This window comes from Botryllus schlosseri, chromosome 3 (assembly GCF_051294905.1).
Source record: "Botryllus schlosseri isolate E-star chromosome 3, Bs_hap1, whole genome shotgun sequence".
Classification (NCBI taxonomy): Eukaryota; Metazoa; Chordata; class Ascidiacea; order Stolidobranchia; family Styelidae; genus Botryllus; species Botryllus schlosseri.
Window position 1 is genome coordinate 800861 of NC_137238.1, and position 21868 is coordinate 822728.

The 21868-nt window shown below is 40.8% G+C and overlaps 1 long non-coding RNA gene and 1 pseudogene across 1 annotated transcript in view; one reads left to right on the forward strand and one right to left on the reverse strand.

Annotated features, from left to right (window-relative positions):
• Nucleotides 1–21868, forward strand: part of LOC145435518 (uncharacterized) — a 446234-nt gene that overhangs the window by 189669 nt on the left and 234697 nt on the right. The window lies entirely within an intron of this gene.
• On the reverse strand, nucleotides 1544–3438 carry LOC145435462 (sodium-coupled neutral amino acid transporter 3 pseudogene; annotated as a pseudogene).

Sequence of the window (21868 nt, forward strand, 5' to 3'; positions counted from 1 at the left end):
GTACTACTGTAGTATAGACTTGATCATTTGATCACGTAATGAGACTCATTTTAACCGCTACTAGGACGGACGTTTTTACTTGTCGGTCCACGTATTTCTACGCAAATACATACGTGTCAGAGAGAACTGCTGTGATTTGAAGAGCTTGCAACAGTACCGGTACAGGACAACCTAGGACCACACCACTGCTGCAGCGCAGTGCTTTCTGTGTTGAATATAGGCAACGCGCGAGATATTTTCTTCAAGGAAGAACCTCAGAATATCGTAATGACAATAGCCTCCCACTTCCTTCATAATCATAGCAATGCAGACAAGGCAGATGGAGCTGAAATTGCAAGGCAGATGGAGCTGAAATTGATGACATACTGCAACTGGAAGCCTTGAACGCACTCGCACGGTATCGACTCCTGCAGAGACATCTGCACGACAACGCACGATCTATAGAATTTTTTCAAGCTAGCATTCATGAATATTCTTGTTTGCAATACATTTGATTACATTTCAGAACATACTCGTGCTTTATTGCTTGTGACACGTAAAGATGAGGAAAATGTGCATTATGGCTTTAAGTAGGTTCAAGTTCACAAATTTGTGACACAAGATAGCGAAGTTATTGCAAGGGGCTTGTAAAACTGGAACAGGCGGACATACGCGGCTTAACAAAATTGAATCAAATGTTCTAGATTCGGCTAGCGTCAAAATAATGTTGTTCAGCATATTCTATAATTATTAGCTTTGAGATCATGCTCAACTGGTTTCATTCTCTTCTGCTTTATCACTGATTTCCAAATCTTCGCTGACTTTGTGCCTGGACTTCCGTGAGCTGTTGGTAGAGATATAACTGATGAATTTCGAACGAATTTTTTAATTTTTATACTGTTGCTATCGATACAAAACTCAATAGTCTATTGTAATATATAGCATCAGCAAACTATACGAATATTAACAGCAACAATAATGAGATAATAATTAATGGCAATATTAATGATATAACAAACAGACAATTGATGAACTAGTGATGAATGAATAAAGTGCATTATTGACCAAGTCTGGATGATACGATTTCATTAGTCTACGCTCTCCACTAAGCAAAACCGTGAGATTTCCCGAGACAGGGACGGAAGACGGCACGGCAGAAGATACTTGCGAAGGAGATGTTACTTTAAGACAAGGGTCCGGATTGTTAGGCGTGGTTGCGTAGTCTCTAGCCATAACCTTAGCTTCATTTCCATTTTCATCAGAATTACTCTCAGCTTCTTTACCGCTACACTTCTTGCACTTCATACGACTAGACGTTTCTGCGTCCATGTTCTCCATTTCCTACAAGAAGAATTGGAGAACTACTGACTAGACTACTCTGACTAGTGTATCTATTGGTTCTTAACTGCTACGGTTAGGTAATGATATGACGAATCGACTCTGTCTGAACGACTCGGTGCTTTGATAGAGCAGACAAGAGCTAATCAAGAGACGACCGTACTCGTTAAGCTTGTAAATGGGATAAATCCCCATAAGGACCGGTTTACTCGACTTTATCACCCTCTAGAATAGGTGTGAAAGCAAAAGTTGCAACCTGAAAGAGTCAATTGCCTGCTACCCACCTTTTGGCTGAAAGCTGGTAAATGCGCATGTTTCCCACTCATGTTTTACAGTATAGAGCACTTGTGCTATAAATACGAGTATCAGATTGTTGATTAGACCAAGGACCAAAGGTCTCTCTCCTGAATTTCGCCAGCGTCGCGAACAACGCAGAAACAGCCTCATTTTGACTTCATCGCGTGACGCAGATGACATCCGAAAACTTTTCAAACCGTCAACAGCAACTCGTCTCAAAACGCCAAGTATACATCCCGCAGCACGCTAAAAACATCGCCGGCTCGCGAAGCAGTCTAATTCGCTATTCACAAGTAACGGTCCACTTAAACATCCAGTCTGAAGCAGTCTCCCGCGAGGGCATCCGTGACGGCCGATATACCCTACCCGCTTCGATGCTGCGACGGGCGGATTAATCCTTTCGGGCCACCCAGTCGTAAATGATAAGTATCACGCTGGCGATCATGAACGCAATGCCGAAAACCAACAGCACGAACGCTTTTATCCTCGACATTCGGCTAACTTTGTCGCGGTTCGCCAGCTTCAGGAAGAACACGCATGGTAGAATTATCAGCAGACTGGTGGATGACGTGGCACCTGCCAGCCCGAAGATATCTCGAATGTTCGGAATGCTCACCACCAGCACGACGGTCAGCGTGAGCAGGCCAGCCATCACGGCGAGGTGACGGAACCATTTGAAGACTTGTGGGTCCGGAAAGAACGTTGGGATTATCGTCTTGCGGCACGGGTAGTGAAGCAAAGGCGTTGACAGTGTTACGCATATGAGCACCATGATTCTTGATAATATAATCAGAGGGTCGGTAGGTCTAGCATCGCTGTACGTTAACAGCAGTTCGGATTTGACCTTGTTGTAAAACGTGAAATATCCGAAGCTTGCGCTGAGCGTATGAATAAAAAAGACCAGCGTAATAGACACCCCGGCTACCTTTTGCATTTTTTTCGTGGAGGGCCTTCTCAATTCTTGATAAATAAGAAGCATAGACGCGTGGCACATCAAAGCGAAAATCATTGTCGGAACGGCGTAGACGCTCTTGCTGGTGACCCGCGCTAACTCGGCCTTTTCAAACTTGCGGTTCCTCTGTGTGATATTGCCAAGTATATCCGTCGTCTTATTATTAAGTGCACAGAACGGTCAGGGGATAACGAATTTCTCGTAGACAACAGTGAAGGTAAACAGAAGCATACAAAACATGCCGAACGCGCTGGAGTACCCCAGAAACCGGATGTCTTTCAACGAAGCAAGGGGTACAATCACGAACAGGACCACGACTAACATCAGAAACCAGCCCTGCATAAACCAAGGATCCATAGCTTCATCGTGTTCCCCCGATAAGACGGACGTTGAATTGGCCAATACTCGCACCAGTTCGGGCATTTCTTTCTTGATAATGAACACATAAATGGACTATCATGATACTGGTGAGAATCTTTCCAGGACGACCGTATGATCTCACGGCGAGCCTTTCGTAGGATTTCTCTCCCGGGTGCTTGCTTGTAATCAGCAACAGGTTAATGGTGTAGCCAGCAAGAAAAGCTGTGATTAGCAACAGAACGTAGAACAAGATAACGCCGATGTTGTTCATGGTGTCGGCCAAACCGAGGATGCCACTTCCCAAAATAGCATTCATCAAATTGAAGACAGACAGGCAGAATGATCTGATGTCCTTCTTTCTGTATTTTTCACCATCCTTCTTCGTATATCCGGCTGTAAAAGGCTCGTGTGAGTCGACCGGACCGTCTTCCAATTCAAAGGTTTCCTCTGTGGCATCACCCATAGTATTGGTTACCTTATCGGAGAGCTGTCGCTACGTTATATATTCTTATCACAACAATCACAACGACCGTACGTGCAGTGAACGGAATATCAATACAATGCTGGTTGAAAAAACACATTGATCAAAGTTCCATGTAGTCAGCACTATTCTAGAAAGTATCTGTTAAACATATTTATGACAATGCTCATAGGGGTTGAGCGAAAATGGATATTGAGGGGAACCCTGCAATCTATCGCAGTTGCGTGCAACATTGATTAGGCTCAACGAAATGAGCACGATACATATTTTCCATTTTCTGGTGACGCGTCGCGTGTTCACTTCTTGGCTATAACCACAGCAAAGCCAAACTGTCAAAACGTCAACGTGCCTAAGTTGAAAGACGTAACCAGTCGAGAGAACTATAATGATGAGTTGACGTAGGCTATCAATAAGGGACCTGTTGATCTGTCGCAACCTAAAACCTCATCTTGGGGCTTCTTCGATACATGCACTTTATTAACTGATGTTCCCCATGACTACCGATCAGCATCATTACCTTTAGCAGATTCGTATCGCTTACCTTTGTTTGCCTAAATGGGCGGGATTCGCAAGTCCAACTTTAGGCACACCTTTACGCCTTACCCCAAACATCACTTCCCGTGTCTCGTAACCATAGTCATATCATATTCGTAACCAAATTGATTGGAGTCAGAGGACGAGGGCTACGGTAGTCATGGGGAACATTACTTGATACAATATGGTGCGGTTATGGGAGAAGTGCTGAGGTGTCCAAGTAGGGTTGTTCAGATTTGGGCAATTTTTGGAAACTTGTTTTGCGTAATTCCAAATGATAGTTTAGTGCATAAAAACACCTCTAAAACCGATTTTGGTCATTTTCATCGCGGTCTTCCCTGTGCTCAAAGACCCACAGGCCAATTCTCCTTACTAGCGTCGATTCACCATTGCTGGTTTGTAGCTTTTGTGAAGTTTGCGGTAGAAAACGGCTGAGTAGAGCTGAGAAATATCAGGTTGAATTATCTTTTTGACAATTGAACATACCTACATTCCTATACATGCCTAATGTGTTTCACCTTCCCGTATTTGGTATAGGTAGCCGGGTGGTAGGCCTATGTGTGAACAAATACAGGCATTTCCAGCCAGTTTTAACTCTGTTATTGTTAATCAAAGACATATTGTATATGAATGTAATTTCACCTTTATAGTAGCTCCAATTCACCTAATCCGCATCAGGTTTGCTGTATCTAATACGCATGAAAAAAAGTTGACACCCCCCCCTCCAAACACAAAAACTAAGGCCTGTCCTGTCCAAGACGTTGTCACAGTAGCGAATACGGCCAGAATGCAAATGTCAAAAGCTCACGACACTAGGCTTCTGCTCAAAAGATCATGACAGTCTGAATTAAAAAACTACCAATGCATTCTGTCAGAAAACGTTCACGGTGTTCTTACGGAAACAGAAACAATAATCTCAATACACATTAGTCATTGTCGTCACCGACTATGGTATGTGCTTACAACTGAGTTAACATAAGAAAAAGAAATCTGGAACAGACAGAACAATTTATTGTAAGGAAATTTGCATTATCAAACTTGAAAAGCAGAATAAGGCAAAATACAAATCCGGACATAGTAGGCCGACCATTTACGCGACTTGAGACAATTGTGAAAGATGAAAAGACAGTTACCTAATTCTCAACATGTTCTTCAATGATAGTAAGCATAAAAACAAAAAGTGGATAACAACAGGCTCTAGTCTCAGGCAGGCTTATAGGATTTCAGTGTGGATTTATTGAAGTTGTGATACTTCTGACGGTGTAGCTCAACAACTTGCAGCAGACTTTTCTTTTTGGCTCTCATCTTCTGTGATGTTCGAAGCAAAGTCGATGTTGAGTTTAACTCCTCGTTCAGCAGCGTCATTAACGACTTTGACATTACTTACAAAATGGCTCATTTCATTGTATGATTCATACTGAGGCCATTGTTCCACAGGCTGATTCAACCATTCTCCAGAACACTCAAATTCGTTGAGCAAATGCCATGACTGCGGGCCCACTAAATCAGATAAAGTGGTGTTATCATCGATAGTCCTTTCTGATGAGAGAATGGGTGGCCCGCGTCGATAAGATTGCGGTTTTTCAACTTTCAGTAGGCGGCTTGCAATGCTTTTTCTTGTATCGCAACTTTCTTTTCCTGAGAACAAGGCATAAACCACAGTTTCTTCCACAATGTACCATGGATGCTTCTTCAACTTATTGAGAGCAGATTTAGCAACATCTTTATCGGTAGTTGCGTAACCGCGTATCTCTTGAATGAACCGCAAGTAGTTTCCCCGCGCGTCACGCCCAATGCTGCAGTCCAGCCAAGCAGGAACATAGAATAAGCTTAGAAACAAGTTCATGCGTTCCAGTTGGGTCGAGAAACTTTCCGAGTATTGCATCTGATCAGCCCACATGAACATATTCTGAGAATATAGAATAGTCCCCATCCACCTGGCATGATGAGTAGGACCCGGCTTTTGATGTGTTGCACGAAATGCAGCACCTAAGACGGTTAAGGTGTTGATGAAGCATAGCTTGTAGTCATCCCTTGAAAAAAAATCTTTCTTCGCTAAGGCCTGTGCTAAATGAGCTTCAACGGCCAACGCTCTTTGTTTGTAGCGCTCTGGGACATCCAAAATTCGAGGGGAAGCATTCGTATCTATTTTTGTTCAGCTTTTTTTGAAATTGTTGAATAATGTATTTTCAGGACCTGTGGTTTCAGGTCCAAAAATGCTTTTCCAGACACTCTTTACCACCAACTCCAAAACATGATGGCGTTTACCACCAACTCCAAAACATGATGGCGACAAGCAACATTACAACATTTTTTCACCTAGGTGGTCTTCCAGTAACTTTGCAGCTCCTTTTTTCCATCCACTATTGCTTGATGTCGTGTCAAATACCAACGCGGCAATGGAATTCTGCAAACTCCAAGTCGTTATCAAATCAAAGCAGTTTTTGCTTGGACCTCTCCTGTAGCATTTTCAATCTTTTGAATTCCAAGTAATTTTCCATTGGTATGATGAGGATGAGAAGACAAAATAACAGCCAATGCTTCATACTTTGTTCCATACCTGTCTTCTGTCAACATTCCATCCCAGTGTATAGCCGCATGATTCGGTAGGTCTTGTTGAAATGACTCGTATATTTCATGCGAAATCTCAAGACGATTAGCTTCTCTACGTCTCTTTATAGTTGACCTGGATAGCACAAAGTCATTTAAGTCCCCACCGCATGCCTGTATGAAGGCACTAATCAACATAGTTGCTTCATTATCGGTCAATTTAAGACGATCCAGCGCAGCAGTAATCTCTTTGTTATCCAACAAGTTTCTTGGAGCTTGAAGTTCAACAAAATCGGATTTGATCGCAGCTTCGCATTCAGAGAGTGCAGTGATCGCAGCAGGGTAATTTCCTGCCAAATGAGCAAATTTATTTTCAGATGAGCACCAAGGTTAATGGATGGCTATGAAATTTGGCACATTGATTCTTCTGTCATTATCATGAGGAAATCCAAAATTTTTTTCTCAAATTCAATCTGATGGCCGAGTTACACTCCTCACAAAATCATGCTTTTTGCATGTCACGCTTCAGTGATTTTCATCAAATCTGCAATGAAACAGCAATATATCTTGCTATGATAGTTTGATAACCCTAAAATTTGGTGGAAATCTTCTCAAAAGCCTGACTAACATATAAAGTGAGCCGAATGAACCATTTGAAGTCTATATCATGTTAGTGAGGCTTGTGAGTAGCAGCTTCTCATTTTCCTACAGCTTAAATGGAATGTGGTATATCTGAAAAGGGGAAAAAAATGTAAGGTCATTTTCATGAATTCATGGTTTTCAATGTGCATTCTACCTTGCTACAAAAAATGAACAATTAATTTCCACGTTATCTGGTGGAAATTTGACAATTTCTGATTACTGTGAATTTTTGGTATTTCCAATTATGACGTCACAAGCCAAACAAGCTTAACAAACGAAATTCACATAAATTGGTTGTATAGGCCTACTGTAAATGAATACATGTTATTCAATCCAGATTTCCCATGCCAATTGGTCTGGAATTTGCAGTTTCTCTAATCATAAACCACATAACTAAAAATGAAATTGTTCTCGTAGCATACTTGTACAAAAGCATCTCAATTTTTTATGCTTATAAAAGGGATCCATGCACTTCTTGAATCTCAGAGGATACTTGGAGACAAGATCCTTATAATGATGGTGGCAAATATTTGTAATTTTGTCCTTGTCAATGAATGCCCTGCGACTTATCAGTTCAAGATCATTCTTCAATAAGCTTGGCACAGTTATCAACCCGGTTTTCGCGGTAAAATGTAATTTGGGGCAAATTTCTTCCAAGTTTCTTCCAATACTGCAATTTTCAAGCTGAGACATCACCTTTCTAACTATGCATTCAAATGAGTTATTTACCTGTTGAAATTAAGACAATAATGTCACTCACTCACTGAAATTGGACTAGTTACTCAGCCACAACTGTACTGTAATTCCCATGGCCAGTTTACTCCATTCAGCCACCTTTAACAATCGACGCATTGTGACATCACAGTGAACAATGCCTTGAAAGTTTTAGTTCATTGTTCATCTAATCCAATTCTTAATTTGAATTTTTTTACTGGTGTAGTTGGAAATTAATGAATTGAATCAATATTAAATGGAAGATAATATATTCAAGATCATTCTTTCAGAATTTGGGCTTCTAAAATTTTTCCCCTTTTTATTTATGGGAGTGTAAACTTTCGGTACCAAAACATGCAGTAGGAGTCTTTGGTGACATTATTTTATATGATAACATATTCTGAAATGTTTGGGCCATCAATTTAAGAATTCTTGGATACCAGTAGTATCATGTCCCCAAATTTCAGCCACGCTGACGGCTTTTTACCTTTAAAATTATGACATTGAAAAAATAATTGACTGTGTTCAATGAACCGTGACAAGGAAAATGTGCAAACTTTGAAGCCTCATAACTTCGTACTTTTTCAGAATTTTTAAAAAAAAAATTGGATTTGGCCTGTCTAAAGCTACATCAGCCAGTGTGCCAAATCCCATATAAATTCTCCAACCTTGGTGCAACCCCCTTGCTGATTTGGCAGGAAATTACCCAGCATCATATTCAGAGGCCGGAGTTTCTCATCCCCAGATGATGACGACATCAATGAAACAAATTCCTCGCTAGACGGATCGTCACTGATCTCCGTTGGAATCTGTGTCAGTATCGAATGTGACTATGGAACGGAAACTCCCGTTTTCTCATTGTTAAGTCACGCTCGACTGAATCTAGCGACTTTGGTCAATCGCAGCGCAACAATCGAACAATTTGCCTTAGGTTAAATGGCATATCACACTTATAGATACTCGACTTTGATAACGAAATACTCGACTTTGATAACGAAATTTGATAACGAAATACTCGACTTTGATAACGAAATTACTAGACTAATCAGTCAGTGGCAATCTTGAAACTTGCAACAGTGTTAGATGACATCTGAAGATAGTCGCTCATCTGGGTATGCAACACAATCAAAATCAACATAGACCGTTAGCGGCTTTTGCGACAAATCCGTTACGCGCTAGGCTACGCGCACCTATATACTCGACTTCAATAACGAAATTACCACCGTAATCAGTTAGTGGTAATCTTGAACTTTGCTACAGTGTTAGATGACATCATCAATATATACAATAGGGTCCATCAAACCACTAGGTGTCGCTAGACTTGAGGTGAAAACCGCCTTTGTTACGTATGCGGTTGCCGTATTCAGAAACCCGTAGGTTACTTTCTCGATTGTGTAAGGGTGTTTTATATGGAAAAAATGGCTACAACATATTCTACGGGGACCGTGAGCTCGCTATAAAATGAACTAAAACTTCGGAAAGCTTCTACGGAAGGAAATAAGGCCGATTTGATAACTAGGTGAGAATGTGAAATTGTCAACTAAATGTCGGCTACCAGCTCAGCACCAGAAGTTTTCGAAGTTTTAGTTCATTTTATAGCGAGCTCATGGTCCACGTAGAATATGTTGTAGCCATTATTTCCATATAAAATACCCTTACACAATCGAGAAAGTAACCTACAGGTTTCTGATAACGGCATCCGCGTACGTAACAACGGCGGTTACCACCTAAAGTCTGGCGACACCTAGTGGTTTGATGGACCCTATTTGAAAGCTAGTCGCTCATCTGGGTATGCAATTAAAATCCACATGTACCGATACCGGCTTTTGCTAAAAATACGTTACGCGCTTGGCTGCGCGCACCTATATACTCGTGTAAAATCTATAGTGCGATAGTTAACTTTGCGCAAACATATGCAATATACAAATACAGGCAACTTCAAATAAGCATTTCGGCGTCGGCCATTATTTATCACCCTATGTAGGGCCCATAAGACCAACGTTTTGGGGGGCCTGACGAAGTGCTGTTACGGTCCTGCGTCCAGCCTATAGGGCTGCCTGCGGAACAGATTTTACGCAAAAACCTGTGTTGCTCTATATATTTTGAAGGTGTTTCCATAGCGGGAGAGATGACGAGATTTCGTATCTATTGTTCGGATTATGCGTTCTAACTCTGTGCGAAATTTAAAGGCTCTTCCTACACAGTTGAATCAGTAATTTCGTTACCGAAGTAGAGTATGTACTAGCTGCGCACTGTGCGCAGTGCGCACAGCCTAGCCAATAACGGATTTTTCGCAAAAGCCGGTATCGGTGTGTGTTGAATAACGAGATGAGCGACTAGCTTTCGAATTGTATGTCTTGATGATGTCATGTAATACTGCAGCAACTTTCCAGATTGCCACTAACTGAATAGGGTGGTAATTTAGTTATCGAAGTCGAGTATAAGTATATATAGGTGCGCGCAGCCTAGCGCGTAACGGAGTTTTCACAAAAGCCGCTATCGGTCGATGTTAATTTTGATTGTGTTGCATACCCAGATGAGCGACTAGCTTTCGAATTATATATATTGATGATGTCATCTAACACTGTAGCAAATTTCAAGATTACCACTAACTGATTAGGGTGGTAATTTCGTTATCGCAGTCGAGTATATAGGTGCGCGCAGCCTAGCGCGTAACGGATTTTTCGCAAAAGCCGCTATCGGTCTATGTTGATTTTGATTGTGTTGCATACCCAGATGAGCGACTAGCTTGATTTATATTTTTTTAAATCAATATAACAGTAGCTTTCGATCAAGACTAGATTCAGTAATTTCTGCACTCGGGAAGATGACTTTTGGATTACCAGAAATCCTAGTGCGACTTAATCAAAACAACTTTCCAATTCAGCCTCTGGAAAGCGGAACGAAGCTGCAAAATCAGTGGTTCCTTTAATAAGACGACACATTAAAATTGTATCAATAGTAATATCATGGTACAAATCGTTCGGGCACTCTTGTGCTGCGCTGGCTGCGCCTTGGGTTTGGCGCAGGCACTGCAGGTACTGTTGGGATTAGTGCAGGTGCCTGCACCCCAACAGATTGAGTGGAATGTAGGACTACTGCACTAATCCCATTAATGTGCATTATATAGTCATTAGTCACTTTGGCTGTCGCCGGTACGTTTCTTCTCATTTTGACTTCAATTTCGGTGACACGCCGATCTCCTTGGATTTGAAATTTCACTTTGTCAACTCCATATTGCAAAGTGACTCTTGGCACAGTTCTGAACAAAAAATTCATGTATGCATTATGGAATAATCATTTTCATCCTATTGACATTACTTGTACTATTATAGCATGAAATTTTATATATTTTAACAAACAAGCCGGATGCTCCAGACATTCTTGCATTTCTCTGAATGGAAAATGTCACGAAAGTATTTTGTACCGGTCTACGCTAAATGATCCTATCTTTGACATCAATTTGTTGTAAACATCTGATAAGTGTAACTGGTTGATTCAGCCGATGTGTAGCAAATGTGTATGTATTGATTTCTCAATGAGGTGTAATAATAATTGGATGCAACTGTACGAGCGTTATTCTCCCATTCGTGACGGGCACGAAGCTATCATCTTCACGGTACAATAGTACTCGCGGGCCGCATGCAGTCCGCGACGTCACGACGTACTGCTGAGCATGGCAAAAGTAGCATGATTGCTTAATCCAGTGGTTCCCAAACGATGGGGAATACAATGGTTTCTGGTGAGAAATATACCTATTTGTTTAACACTATATACAGGACAGTCTACATATTTACGGAGACACTTGCGCAACTACCGTTACCGGTTAACTGCTCTGGAATGTATGTATCGAACATTTTATTGCGTGTTGACAAAATCTCATTTTTAAAGTCCGGGTAACCTATCTTGGCGTCACAATCGCATCCAGCACGACCAGTCTGACGGGAAATAACGCTTTCGCAAAATTTGGAGGGTTCGCGGTATCGGATCACCAAGCACCATACGTTTTATACTGCAGTCATAGGCGCCGACTTTTATTTTTACAGGGGGTGGCCAGATAAAAAAAAAAGGAGGAGTTTGAATAAAAAGGGAGGATTTGAGATCGTTTCAAATTAACCAGGATAACACCAATATATTACCGTTAAGTACATGCGTATGCCCATAATATATGGATAGGACAAGCTTCAGCGTGCTGACAAATTTACGCGAATAAGTATGCGTGAACTCGCCAGCGAGTAATTAGCGATTCCTTGATCCGCTTCAATATAAATTATTCACTATTCAGCAACACGCGCGAACAATTGAATACGCAACCTCGGTGACGACCAACTATTTCACATCAAAATAACGCATAACTCACTTCCTTTTGGAGACAGTCGATCGCGGCTTGATAGAAGCCAGCTTCGCAATACTTTTTGGCTATTGCAGCTTGATAGAAGCCAGCTTCGCAATACTTTTTGACTATTGCTTTGTTCACTTCGAAAAGACGTGATGCGAAACGCTGGGATCGCCGCTCTAACAACGTTATCTCCGTTGCTTGAAAAAGAGAATCTTCATTGACTTTGATGAACAACAATGAGAAACACTAAAAAAAACTAGAGTGCATGTGATCAAAAGCAGACTATCATTTGTTCTGGGTAATATTAGCTTTTCTTTTGCCAAGCACGACCGTGACCGAACAATATGTAGATAGATCGCTTTATTAATTCCATCGTTTAAATTTGAAATAGTTTTCTATTTCACAAGCGCCCAGGCGAGACCGCCGAAAATTAAATTTCACTGAGTCACCTTTCTCGGGCTATGGCCTTTGTTAAAGTCACCGAGACAAGAGTTTTTCTGTGATGCCTTGGGTAAAGTTTGCGGACCTAGGGGGTTCGGGGTGTGTTATTTGACTTGTTTTAGGGAGAGCGGGTTATCGCCATGCTATTTGGCTTTTGGGGGGAAATTATTCCCGCATTGCGCAATTTTCTTGCTATGTGCCGGAAAAAATGTAATATTTAGCGGTTTCGCCAGACCGTGTGATAAATGACAATAAAGTAACAAATTAGAGGGCTCTGCAGAAGTAGGTTACACAATGGAACCTTTCGAGTATCTCATCCCCTAATAATTCAACAAAAATTATGAATGCAACTTTTTACTGCAACTTTTGTTTAAATTGAATGCAACTTTCCCGCGATTTTATTGCAACAAAAACTTGCCCTAGTTATAACCTTGATTGGTTGTGTGGTAGCATACGAAACATGTAGCAAACAATGAAATTAGGTATGGTCAACGAGAATGTTGATTTCACCTGTCTTGACCCAATGGATTTTCTTTTCCATGGTATCGTTATCCTGCGACAATTCCACACATTTCTCGAACGATACCCGTGCTCTTTCACAATCTCCTGAATGCAACTGGATCTGGTGCAGGGACAAAGAATTTGATCAGCTTTTTTAAGGCAAAATTGCTTTCTTTTCACACTTTGGATTTCGTCAACTAGGGATTAGTTTTAGGATGGGATTAGTTTTAGGATAAGAGAAGCAGAGTGAAATAGCGTAAAGAGAATCACAGTAACTTATGAATATATTGTCAATACTCATTTTGCGGTGGTAGCAAAGTTGCATTTTGCAATTACAAAATTAGCTACCAGTGCAGAGCGCATCGACAAATGATTTGGTCCTACTCCAATCCTCTTTTTTGAAAAGCTCTGGTCCGACTCAAAGCCGTATTCTAGAAATCACTGTGATCAGGATGGCTTTAAATATTGATTGAAATAATGAAAACAGGACATTAAATACTCGAAGATCAAACCCAACCCTTATCTGAAGTAATCATGCCAACTTGGACTTAGCATGTGGTTTATTTCCATGAGCGCTTCACTTCAACTCTCGAATCGAGGTTGGAATTCATGGTCATATTATTGATAAGCATGTGGTTTATTGCCATGAGCGCTTCACTTCAACTCTCGAATCGAGGTTGGAATTCATGGTCATATTATTGATAAAAAGTTCATATATGGCTACGACTCTGAACAAAAACGAGAAAATCACAAAAACGAGAAAATCCGACTGGATATCTAATCCAGATCCAGTCCTCGCTCTGTTCCAGTAGTCATAGCTCTGTCCCACCGACTAGACTTTGACACTCAGACATAGGCGCCTATGCAACTAAATAATTCTAGATGGCTAAGTAGACTGATTAGAACAAAATGACCGTAATCTAATTTCAAAATGCTTCGCTACTCTAATTTTTAATCTAATTTCTGCTCTCCCAAAAATGCTACAGGAGGAGAACGGATGATGAGGATCTAGTCCGATTTGATATGCGCTGAACCTGAATTGGTGTCCAACTTTTCACAAATTCAATCATTCTAATTTTGGTCTACCGGTAATTTGAAAAAAAAACTGAAGAGCTGTAATTCCAATTTTAGACCACCATATTTTGTAATCAGGAAGTGAAGGACACTTTTTCGAAACTTTCTGACTTTGAATTGTGGAGTAAAATTCAGAAAAAATGGTAAATTTGTCCCATTCGTACTAAAAGGTCGTCACTTTCGTCCGAATCACGAATTTCCTATTTAGCGTATTTAAGGCCATTTTCACTCGAATCTGTCTACTATCGTAGCTCTATAAGCTGTAAAGGAGGACGAATTGCCAAAACGGATGACATTTTCGAAAAGCTGCAAAGGAAAACGTATGGTAACTCTACTTAGTAACGACATGCACTTTCTACCCGAGAAAGTATCTTCCGTTGTACTGCAATAAATTTTAATTATGTCTACCATAATACGTGACTACTGGAATTCATGTAAAAAATTATCAGTTATTGAGTCAAAAACGTTTTTACAGACCTTCGAGTCAAAAACGTTTTTTCAGGCCAAACTACTTCGTAAGGACAGAGATAACAAAAATAGCAATTTTTGAACGGTCATATCTTCTGTTCGATTGACCGATTTTAATAAAAATAAAATTTAATTTTATCAAATCAGAAAATAAAGTCCTGTAAGCAAACCAATTTTCATGAAATTTTGGTGATAGTGGTTGAAATGGCCAGGGAAAACTAACATGGATTGATTCTTATGCCACGTCTTGTAAATCACCGCATTTACTTGTAATCGAGCAGAAATTAATGATGTTACTTGGGAAGAAACGATAATTACCTGACCATCTCTGCTGACAAAGGCATGCTTCTCATCGAAAAAGCAACAAGCAACGTTACTCATACTCACTTCATCAAGAACTTTGAATGCCTCAAGGCGATCTTTGTCGTACTGAGCCTCGTTCTGCGACGTAATGGCGTAATGGGTCGCTTCCGGGATTTTATTCCACGACCGCAAAAACACGGCCAACTGCATTGCGTAATGGGTCGCTTCCGGGATTTTATTCCACGACCGCAAAAACACGGCCAACTGCAAACGAATTCTATGAGTTTCGTCTGGCAGGCTTCGATTTCTGTCAAGCAAATAGACGTTTATTGGATACGACTGGACAGTTAATGGTAGGGTCATTAAAGTATGATTTTTCCTTCAAATTTTACTGTCTACTCGATATAATTGTTAGCTTGGCTATAAACACTGCACACCAAATTTGGGTTAATTCAAAACCGTGGAAGCGGGGCTATCTGTTCATGACATCACATTGTGCTTCATCGCATTGTACATTGTGTGTGACTGTTCAGATGAAAAATATAACCCAACGATGTTATGTTAGGAAACCACATCGCTGACAACATACGATATAATTGAAAATTGGTGATATCGTTGGTGAATTAGGGCTATATCAGAGGTCTCAAACTCAAATGTGCTGGCGGGCCAATTTCCTACTTTTTGATGGCGCCGCGGGGCGCAGCACCAATAACAGTGAAATTCAAGGTATTTCCAAGTAGGCCTTATTTGATGGGACTTTGGAGACTGACATTCCACACGCATCGTAAAAATGTGATTTACTAATGTGAATTCACGCCTCGCACGAAAAAGTAACATTTTTAGATATTTGAATAAAATTGTTGCTGTACTTGGCATAGTTTGTCAAAAATAATCAGTGGTAGCGTGGACACCATGCAAGAGTACAAATGCATCAGCAGGACATCGTAAAAGCTGTCGCATCATAATTTTGCAGCTAGCAGACATTTGACGTGCCGCAATTATAGGTGAACTTTTCGAATTTTATAAAGATTGATCTGATATCAGAGCATTGGAGCAGTTATACAGCCTAATCCGGGTTACGGGCCTACTCCCGATAACTGGAATTCAACAAGTCATCACCAAGGTCAAATTAAATCAGCGTTAGATTTACCTTGGAATATTTGAACAGATCAATAACAACTTGAATATAATGATTACTCAGCCATAGCAATAGAAATGTCCAATTGCCGGAGATTCTATTTGCGTTACAGCTGTGAAGCGTAGGCCACGACTACTTTACACTCGTCACATTTAATTGGCGATGGATAGAGAAGCAGAAGCCCAAGATGACACAGAATGTAGCCAACTATACATCAAGGGGGCAACATAATGCCAATGGTTGCCATACCAACTGCTTAGATATCTATATCAGTTACGAAATGCAAGCTGCGATCTTTTATTATCATGTTCCACACAAGTTTGATAGTTTGTTGTGTCCGTGGTTGTACCAAAGTCACGGCGTACGGCGTCATAAAAGTCCTTCTCCGATTGTATCTTTTGAGGCGACTCAACTCGAGTCATTTTCATTTATCCCCCATTGAGTCTGAGTTCGAGTAATTCTACAAAAGGTCACGCCCAAGTCCAAATCCACAATTTTCAGTACAAATCATCAACGGGTCATGTTTAACCATCATAAACAAGTAACGTCACGTAGCCTAATAGGTGATCTTCCACTGCGTCGTAACTTTTGAAAGCGTGTTTGAGACCTCTGGGCTTATGGATTGATAATTTCACTCAAAATAATTGGAATAAAAACGATGTAACATTTCCACACATCAAAAGTAGAATATCACTTGAGAATTTGAAAAAAGTATCACATATGGCATGGGACAATGTTGCTACGGTATGGAAAATAGTCAAGTATGGTGCGGAACGATTGGGGCAGGTATGGAATATGGAAGTTTCCCGTTCCATTCTATACCATGCCCTGCATCTACAAGTAGGAATTGAGCCAACATTGTTATCACTATAACAGTCAAATTTGAAGAAAAGAAATATTTTTTATAATTTTTTCCATTAAATCTTCAACCCAGATGCAGAGAGTTGGTTAGTAATGTCGTAATTCATTTTTTCAGGACTACTCAAGTAAATTCTACCCCAAACGCATTTACTTACAGAGAGATTTCGAGTGCTTCTTTGTATTTCGAGAGGGATGTCATCACAGAACTACCGGAAGCATCTTCCTTTCGTTGCAACGCAAGCATATGGTAGTCATAGGCCTGCATGCAGATGATCCGCGTTTCCATCTGATGAAATTCTTTTTCGGAGAGACATTTTGATTCTTTTATTGATTAGGGAAATCCAATGTTGCTTTTATTTATGTCCTTCGCACTGTAACACAAACGCACAGACAAAGTCTAATCGCCTAATGGAGCGGAGCAATGTTGCTTGGGCAGTAGTACTTTTTTGTTTCATTTCTTGTTCAGCATAAACGCTCGTTTGTTCGAACACATGTCTGTAAATTTCTTACATCGGTAGTTCTCATTAAAGACTTCTGTCGGTGATACATATAAGCTATCCAGGCGGCAGACTGGTACACCGGTAAATGGTTTGTTTTGCTCTGTGTTATACATTATAAATTGATCATGTTTCCATTGACTCGAATACAACGGCGATGTCGTATCCTGATAGTACTCAGGGTAACGAGCATTATACCAGTACTCAGTGTAACGAGCATTATACCAGGTGACACAACAGGGTCGGCAGACCATTGGCTGCAATGTGTCCTCGAGGTCGTAGATTGCAGGCAGTGCAGTCACACTCGCGGTATTTTGTAGTAAGAGGTGACGCAACACGAGCGAACTGCCTAGGTCTGCCTCTTCCGCCGGCTCACAAGAGCCCATGCCTCCCTCGACTTTTGTCAGGTGAGCGCAGTCCGCGACATTATCCGTCAGCTGCAACGAGGAGATCGCCCAATCAACTTCACCTGACTTTCCCGCATGCTGGAGTAGAAAAATCGCGAGTAGATCTCGTCGCTGGATTTATCAGTTAGGAAAGGTACCTACCTCTAAATACCACTACTGCATTGATCCGCCCATTCCTCGTCCATCTTTATCACTCAAATGAGTTAACCCGAAGTTGAAAGGTGGTGGAGTGTTGGCAACCCGAAGTTGAAAGGTGGTGGAGTGTTGGCAAGTTGACATTGTTTGTTCATCCATGCAATTCGAATAAAAAACTGTTGGTTGGCCTACGATTTGTCAAGCAACCTGACATACTCCGTGTCGGTGATTCGGCGTATAGCCGTATACATACAAAACGCCGATTAGCAAAGTCTCTCGCGTTGATTCGAGTTCTGCTTGACACCGTCTTTGGAGGGTGACGAAGACAATCAATGGTTGATGGGTAAAATGAAACGATTAATATACCTGAATAGAAATTTTATATCCAAAACTCTACGTCACCCTATTTGATGCTAGCATGATGGTAAAAGACTATACTACACTGTAAAGTACCTTTGAAGCAAGAAAGCATTGTTCGAATGGTTTGCAACAACATAGCAACACACTCAAACAGTCAGACGGAATAATACACAATTATGATGTACGACAAATCTCATTCATGTACTAACGGGTGGTTTGATGGGAATGACTGAATAGCTGATTTTCTCGAACACGTCGAATAACTCGTTCATAGGGTACCAGAGATGAGCATGGATTAGGATTAGGTTTTGAAAAAAAACAGGATTTGTGAAATTTTGTCGGATTTGGATTAGACGTTTTTTTCAGAACGGATTAGGATTTGGATTGGATTGATCTATTTTCTGGGAGATTGAAATGTCGCGTGGCGAATGGCGACAAACTTTATTCAGATCAGTTATTAATGTACTTATTGTTACTAAGTTATCTTGAATCAAGTGAATCGTTGGTTGTGAAAGAAAATTTTCGAATCCCTCCATAGCATGAATTAGTATTTTTTTCTGAATTTCCAGTTGGAATCGGATTAGGATTGGACATGGACTTGAATATGTAAAAGTTATGGAATAGGATTTGGATTTAAAGGTTCGGATTTGGATTGGATTAGGACATAGAAATTTCAAATCCGCTCATCTCTGTAGGGTACTCTCTGCAAGGCAATTTTCTGCGTCAGATGAGCTTATTGCCATGATTTGGAAAACCGTCTTTAGGCAGTCACGTGGCATGGTGGTCAATATTTCGGTCTGACGAAAGCTTTTCAATAATGCATTTTTTTGTCAGCCATCACAGAATATCCTAGTTTGAAAAGATAGAATAAATCCGTGTTAGAGACGTAGTATCTATGTTTAGATTGTGCAGTTGTGCAGCATTCACATTTAGTTAGGACCCTTTGATGTCATGTCCGGCTGGATACATTTCGTATAGTAGTTGGCGCGAATTTGTAGTGAGAGTAGAGCCGGGAAAGTTGTTTACCGTATTTTATTCGTAAGACATTGTGTCAACTTATTAAAGATTCAAATAGCTGGTTCGTGGTACAGAACTTGAATATAGCTTTCAATACAACATCCATTGTAGCAGTATATTTATTAAACTCGAAGACTTTTCGGGTGCCTCTTTTCAAGAGTTATCGGCACACTAAAGGGATTTAAACAGATTTAAAAGCAAAACCAAAAAGGCAAAGTATGACGCAACAATCAAAATCACAGACCATGAAATTCGCATCGTATCAATGGCAACAATAACAAACTACGAAGTATACGGACATACGGTACTATAGTAGCAGCACAATTTGTAAATAAACAATTACACGCACGGAACAACACGCACTAATGAGAAATTTGTAGGTTATAGAGGAAATCTTTCTGTCTGCATAAAATAGGTTTGCTCAACTGAATAATGGTAGACTCCAACACTTTTAAATGAAACACAGACCTACCACGCGCAATGACAGTGAACATATTGTCATCATAGTGCTGTGCACAGGCAAGGTTTTCGCTCAGATGCTGACCGATTGACGAAGCATATGCTTGGTAATCATCATAGCAATCTGTTTTTGCAGCCAATTTGCACTGACGTGCGAGCTCCGTGCGATCATTTGCGCATGTTTTTGACCGAATCAATTTTGGGATATGCTGCTTAATACGCTCAAACAATCTTTGAGATGTACGTCCTACATACCTACTATCACAGTGGCACTTGTATTGGTAAACAACATTACTTGCATCAAAGGCAGGAAGTACATCTTTTCGAGAGTTGGGTAACAAGGGTTTCGTCATACTTTGCCTTTTTGGTTTTGCTTTTAAATCTGTTTAAATCCCTTTAGTGTGCCGATAACTCTTGAAAAGAGGCACCCGAAAAGTCTTCGAGTTTAATAAATATACTGCTACAATGGATGTTGTATTGAAAGCTATATTAAAGATTCAAGAGACGCAGAGAAGGTTGTGCTTTGTCTTGCATTGAGTACGCGTTGAACGCTACCGGAAAGAAACCCTGTGAGACCTTGCATAAAGTAAATTGCCTGGGATCGCAATAGTAAACAACTTCAGACACTTGGCGGTAAAGAGTGGGCCAAGTGAAAACTGCTCTTACGGTACTTGGCGGTAAATAGTGGGCCAAGTAAACAACTAAGGCTGCTTGGCGGTAAACACTGGGCCAAGTAAACAACTCCAGACACTTGGCGGTAAAGACTGGGCCAAGTGAAACTACTCTTACGGGACTTGGTGGTAAATACTAGGCCAAGTTACGGACTAAAGCCCCTGATAATAAACAACTACAGACACTTGGCGGTAAAGACTGGGCCAAGTGAACTGCTCTTACGGTACTTGGCGGTAAATACTGGGCCAAGTTATTGTTAAAGGCGGTAAATACTGGGCCAAGTTATTGTTAAAGAAGTATAGAAGACTGCATCATGAATGATACAGAAGAGTTATCTCATGTCGAACAACATGAAGAAGCCGGTACCCAAGCTGTACCGCTAGTGGATACAGAAACAAGACAGAGGATTCCCACAGAAAAGGGAAAGGATTTTAAAATACAGCAGTTACGTCAGAAACGTAAGTCAGCATTTTCTGTATGTAATAGATCTATCTGCAAACTGCAAGTCTCTATGGCGCATTCCGATTTGCATATTTGGAAAACCAATAAGGCTGACGTTGAAACTGACTTTGCGACTTGTACAGCAATCCACACTCAATTAGTTGACAGTCTGGAAGATGCGCAGGAAATTCATACTGCTATGATGTCATTTAATTCACTGCTCGAATGTTATAACAAAACAATGGCTCGCATTGAAGATGCCATACAACGTCTTGAAATGAAGGAAGACGATGCTATATCACTTGGAGAAAGTGCTAATAGCCGTGCACACTCTACTTCCTCCAGGAGGTCAGTAAGATCCAATAAGTCCCGTTCTTCAATGGTGTTGAAGATTTCTGAAGCGGCTGCAGACAAAGCTGCCTGTGAAGCGGAACTATTGTATGTCGAAAAGGAGAATATGCTGCAAGCCAAGATATCAAGTAAGCAAACGGAAATGGAGGCCGAAATTGCCAAACAAAGAGAAATGGAGGCTGAAATTGCCAGACAAAGAGATAAATTAAAGGCAGATATGGAAGACACCAGAGCAAAAATGCAATTAGAACTGGACAAATTGAAGATTCAGAAAGAAAGAGCGAAGGCAGAAGCTAGAGAGAATGTTCTCGCTGAAGACCAGGAAAACAGATCCTTGAGTGGTCGAAGTAACTCAAGTAAGTTGCGTTATCATAATTCTAGTTTGATTCCGCACTCGATTGAACTGCAGCAGCCTACCACTGTTATATCGCCACAAACTGCTGCTCCTGTGTGTAACGTGTCAGTTGGCTCATTGCCTCAAAATCAACATAGTAACGCAAATCTATGTGTCAAGCCAAGAGTTGTATTACCAGCAGAAGAGTTGAGTGTCTTTGATG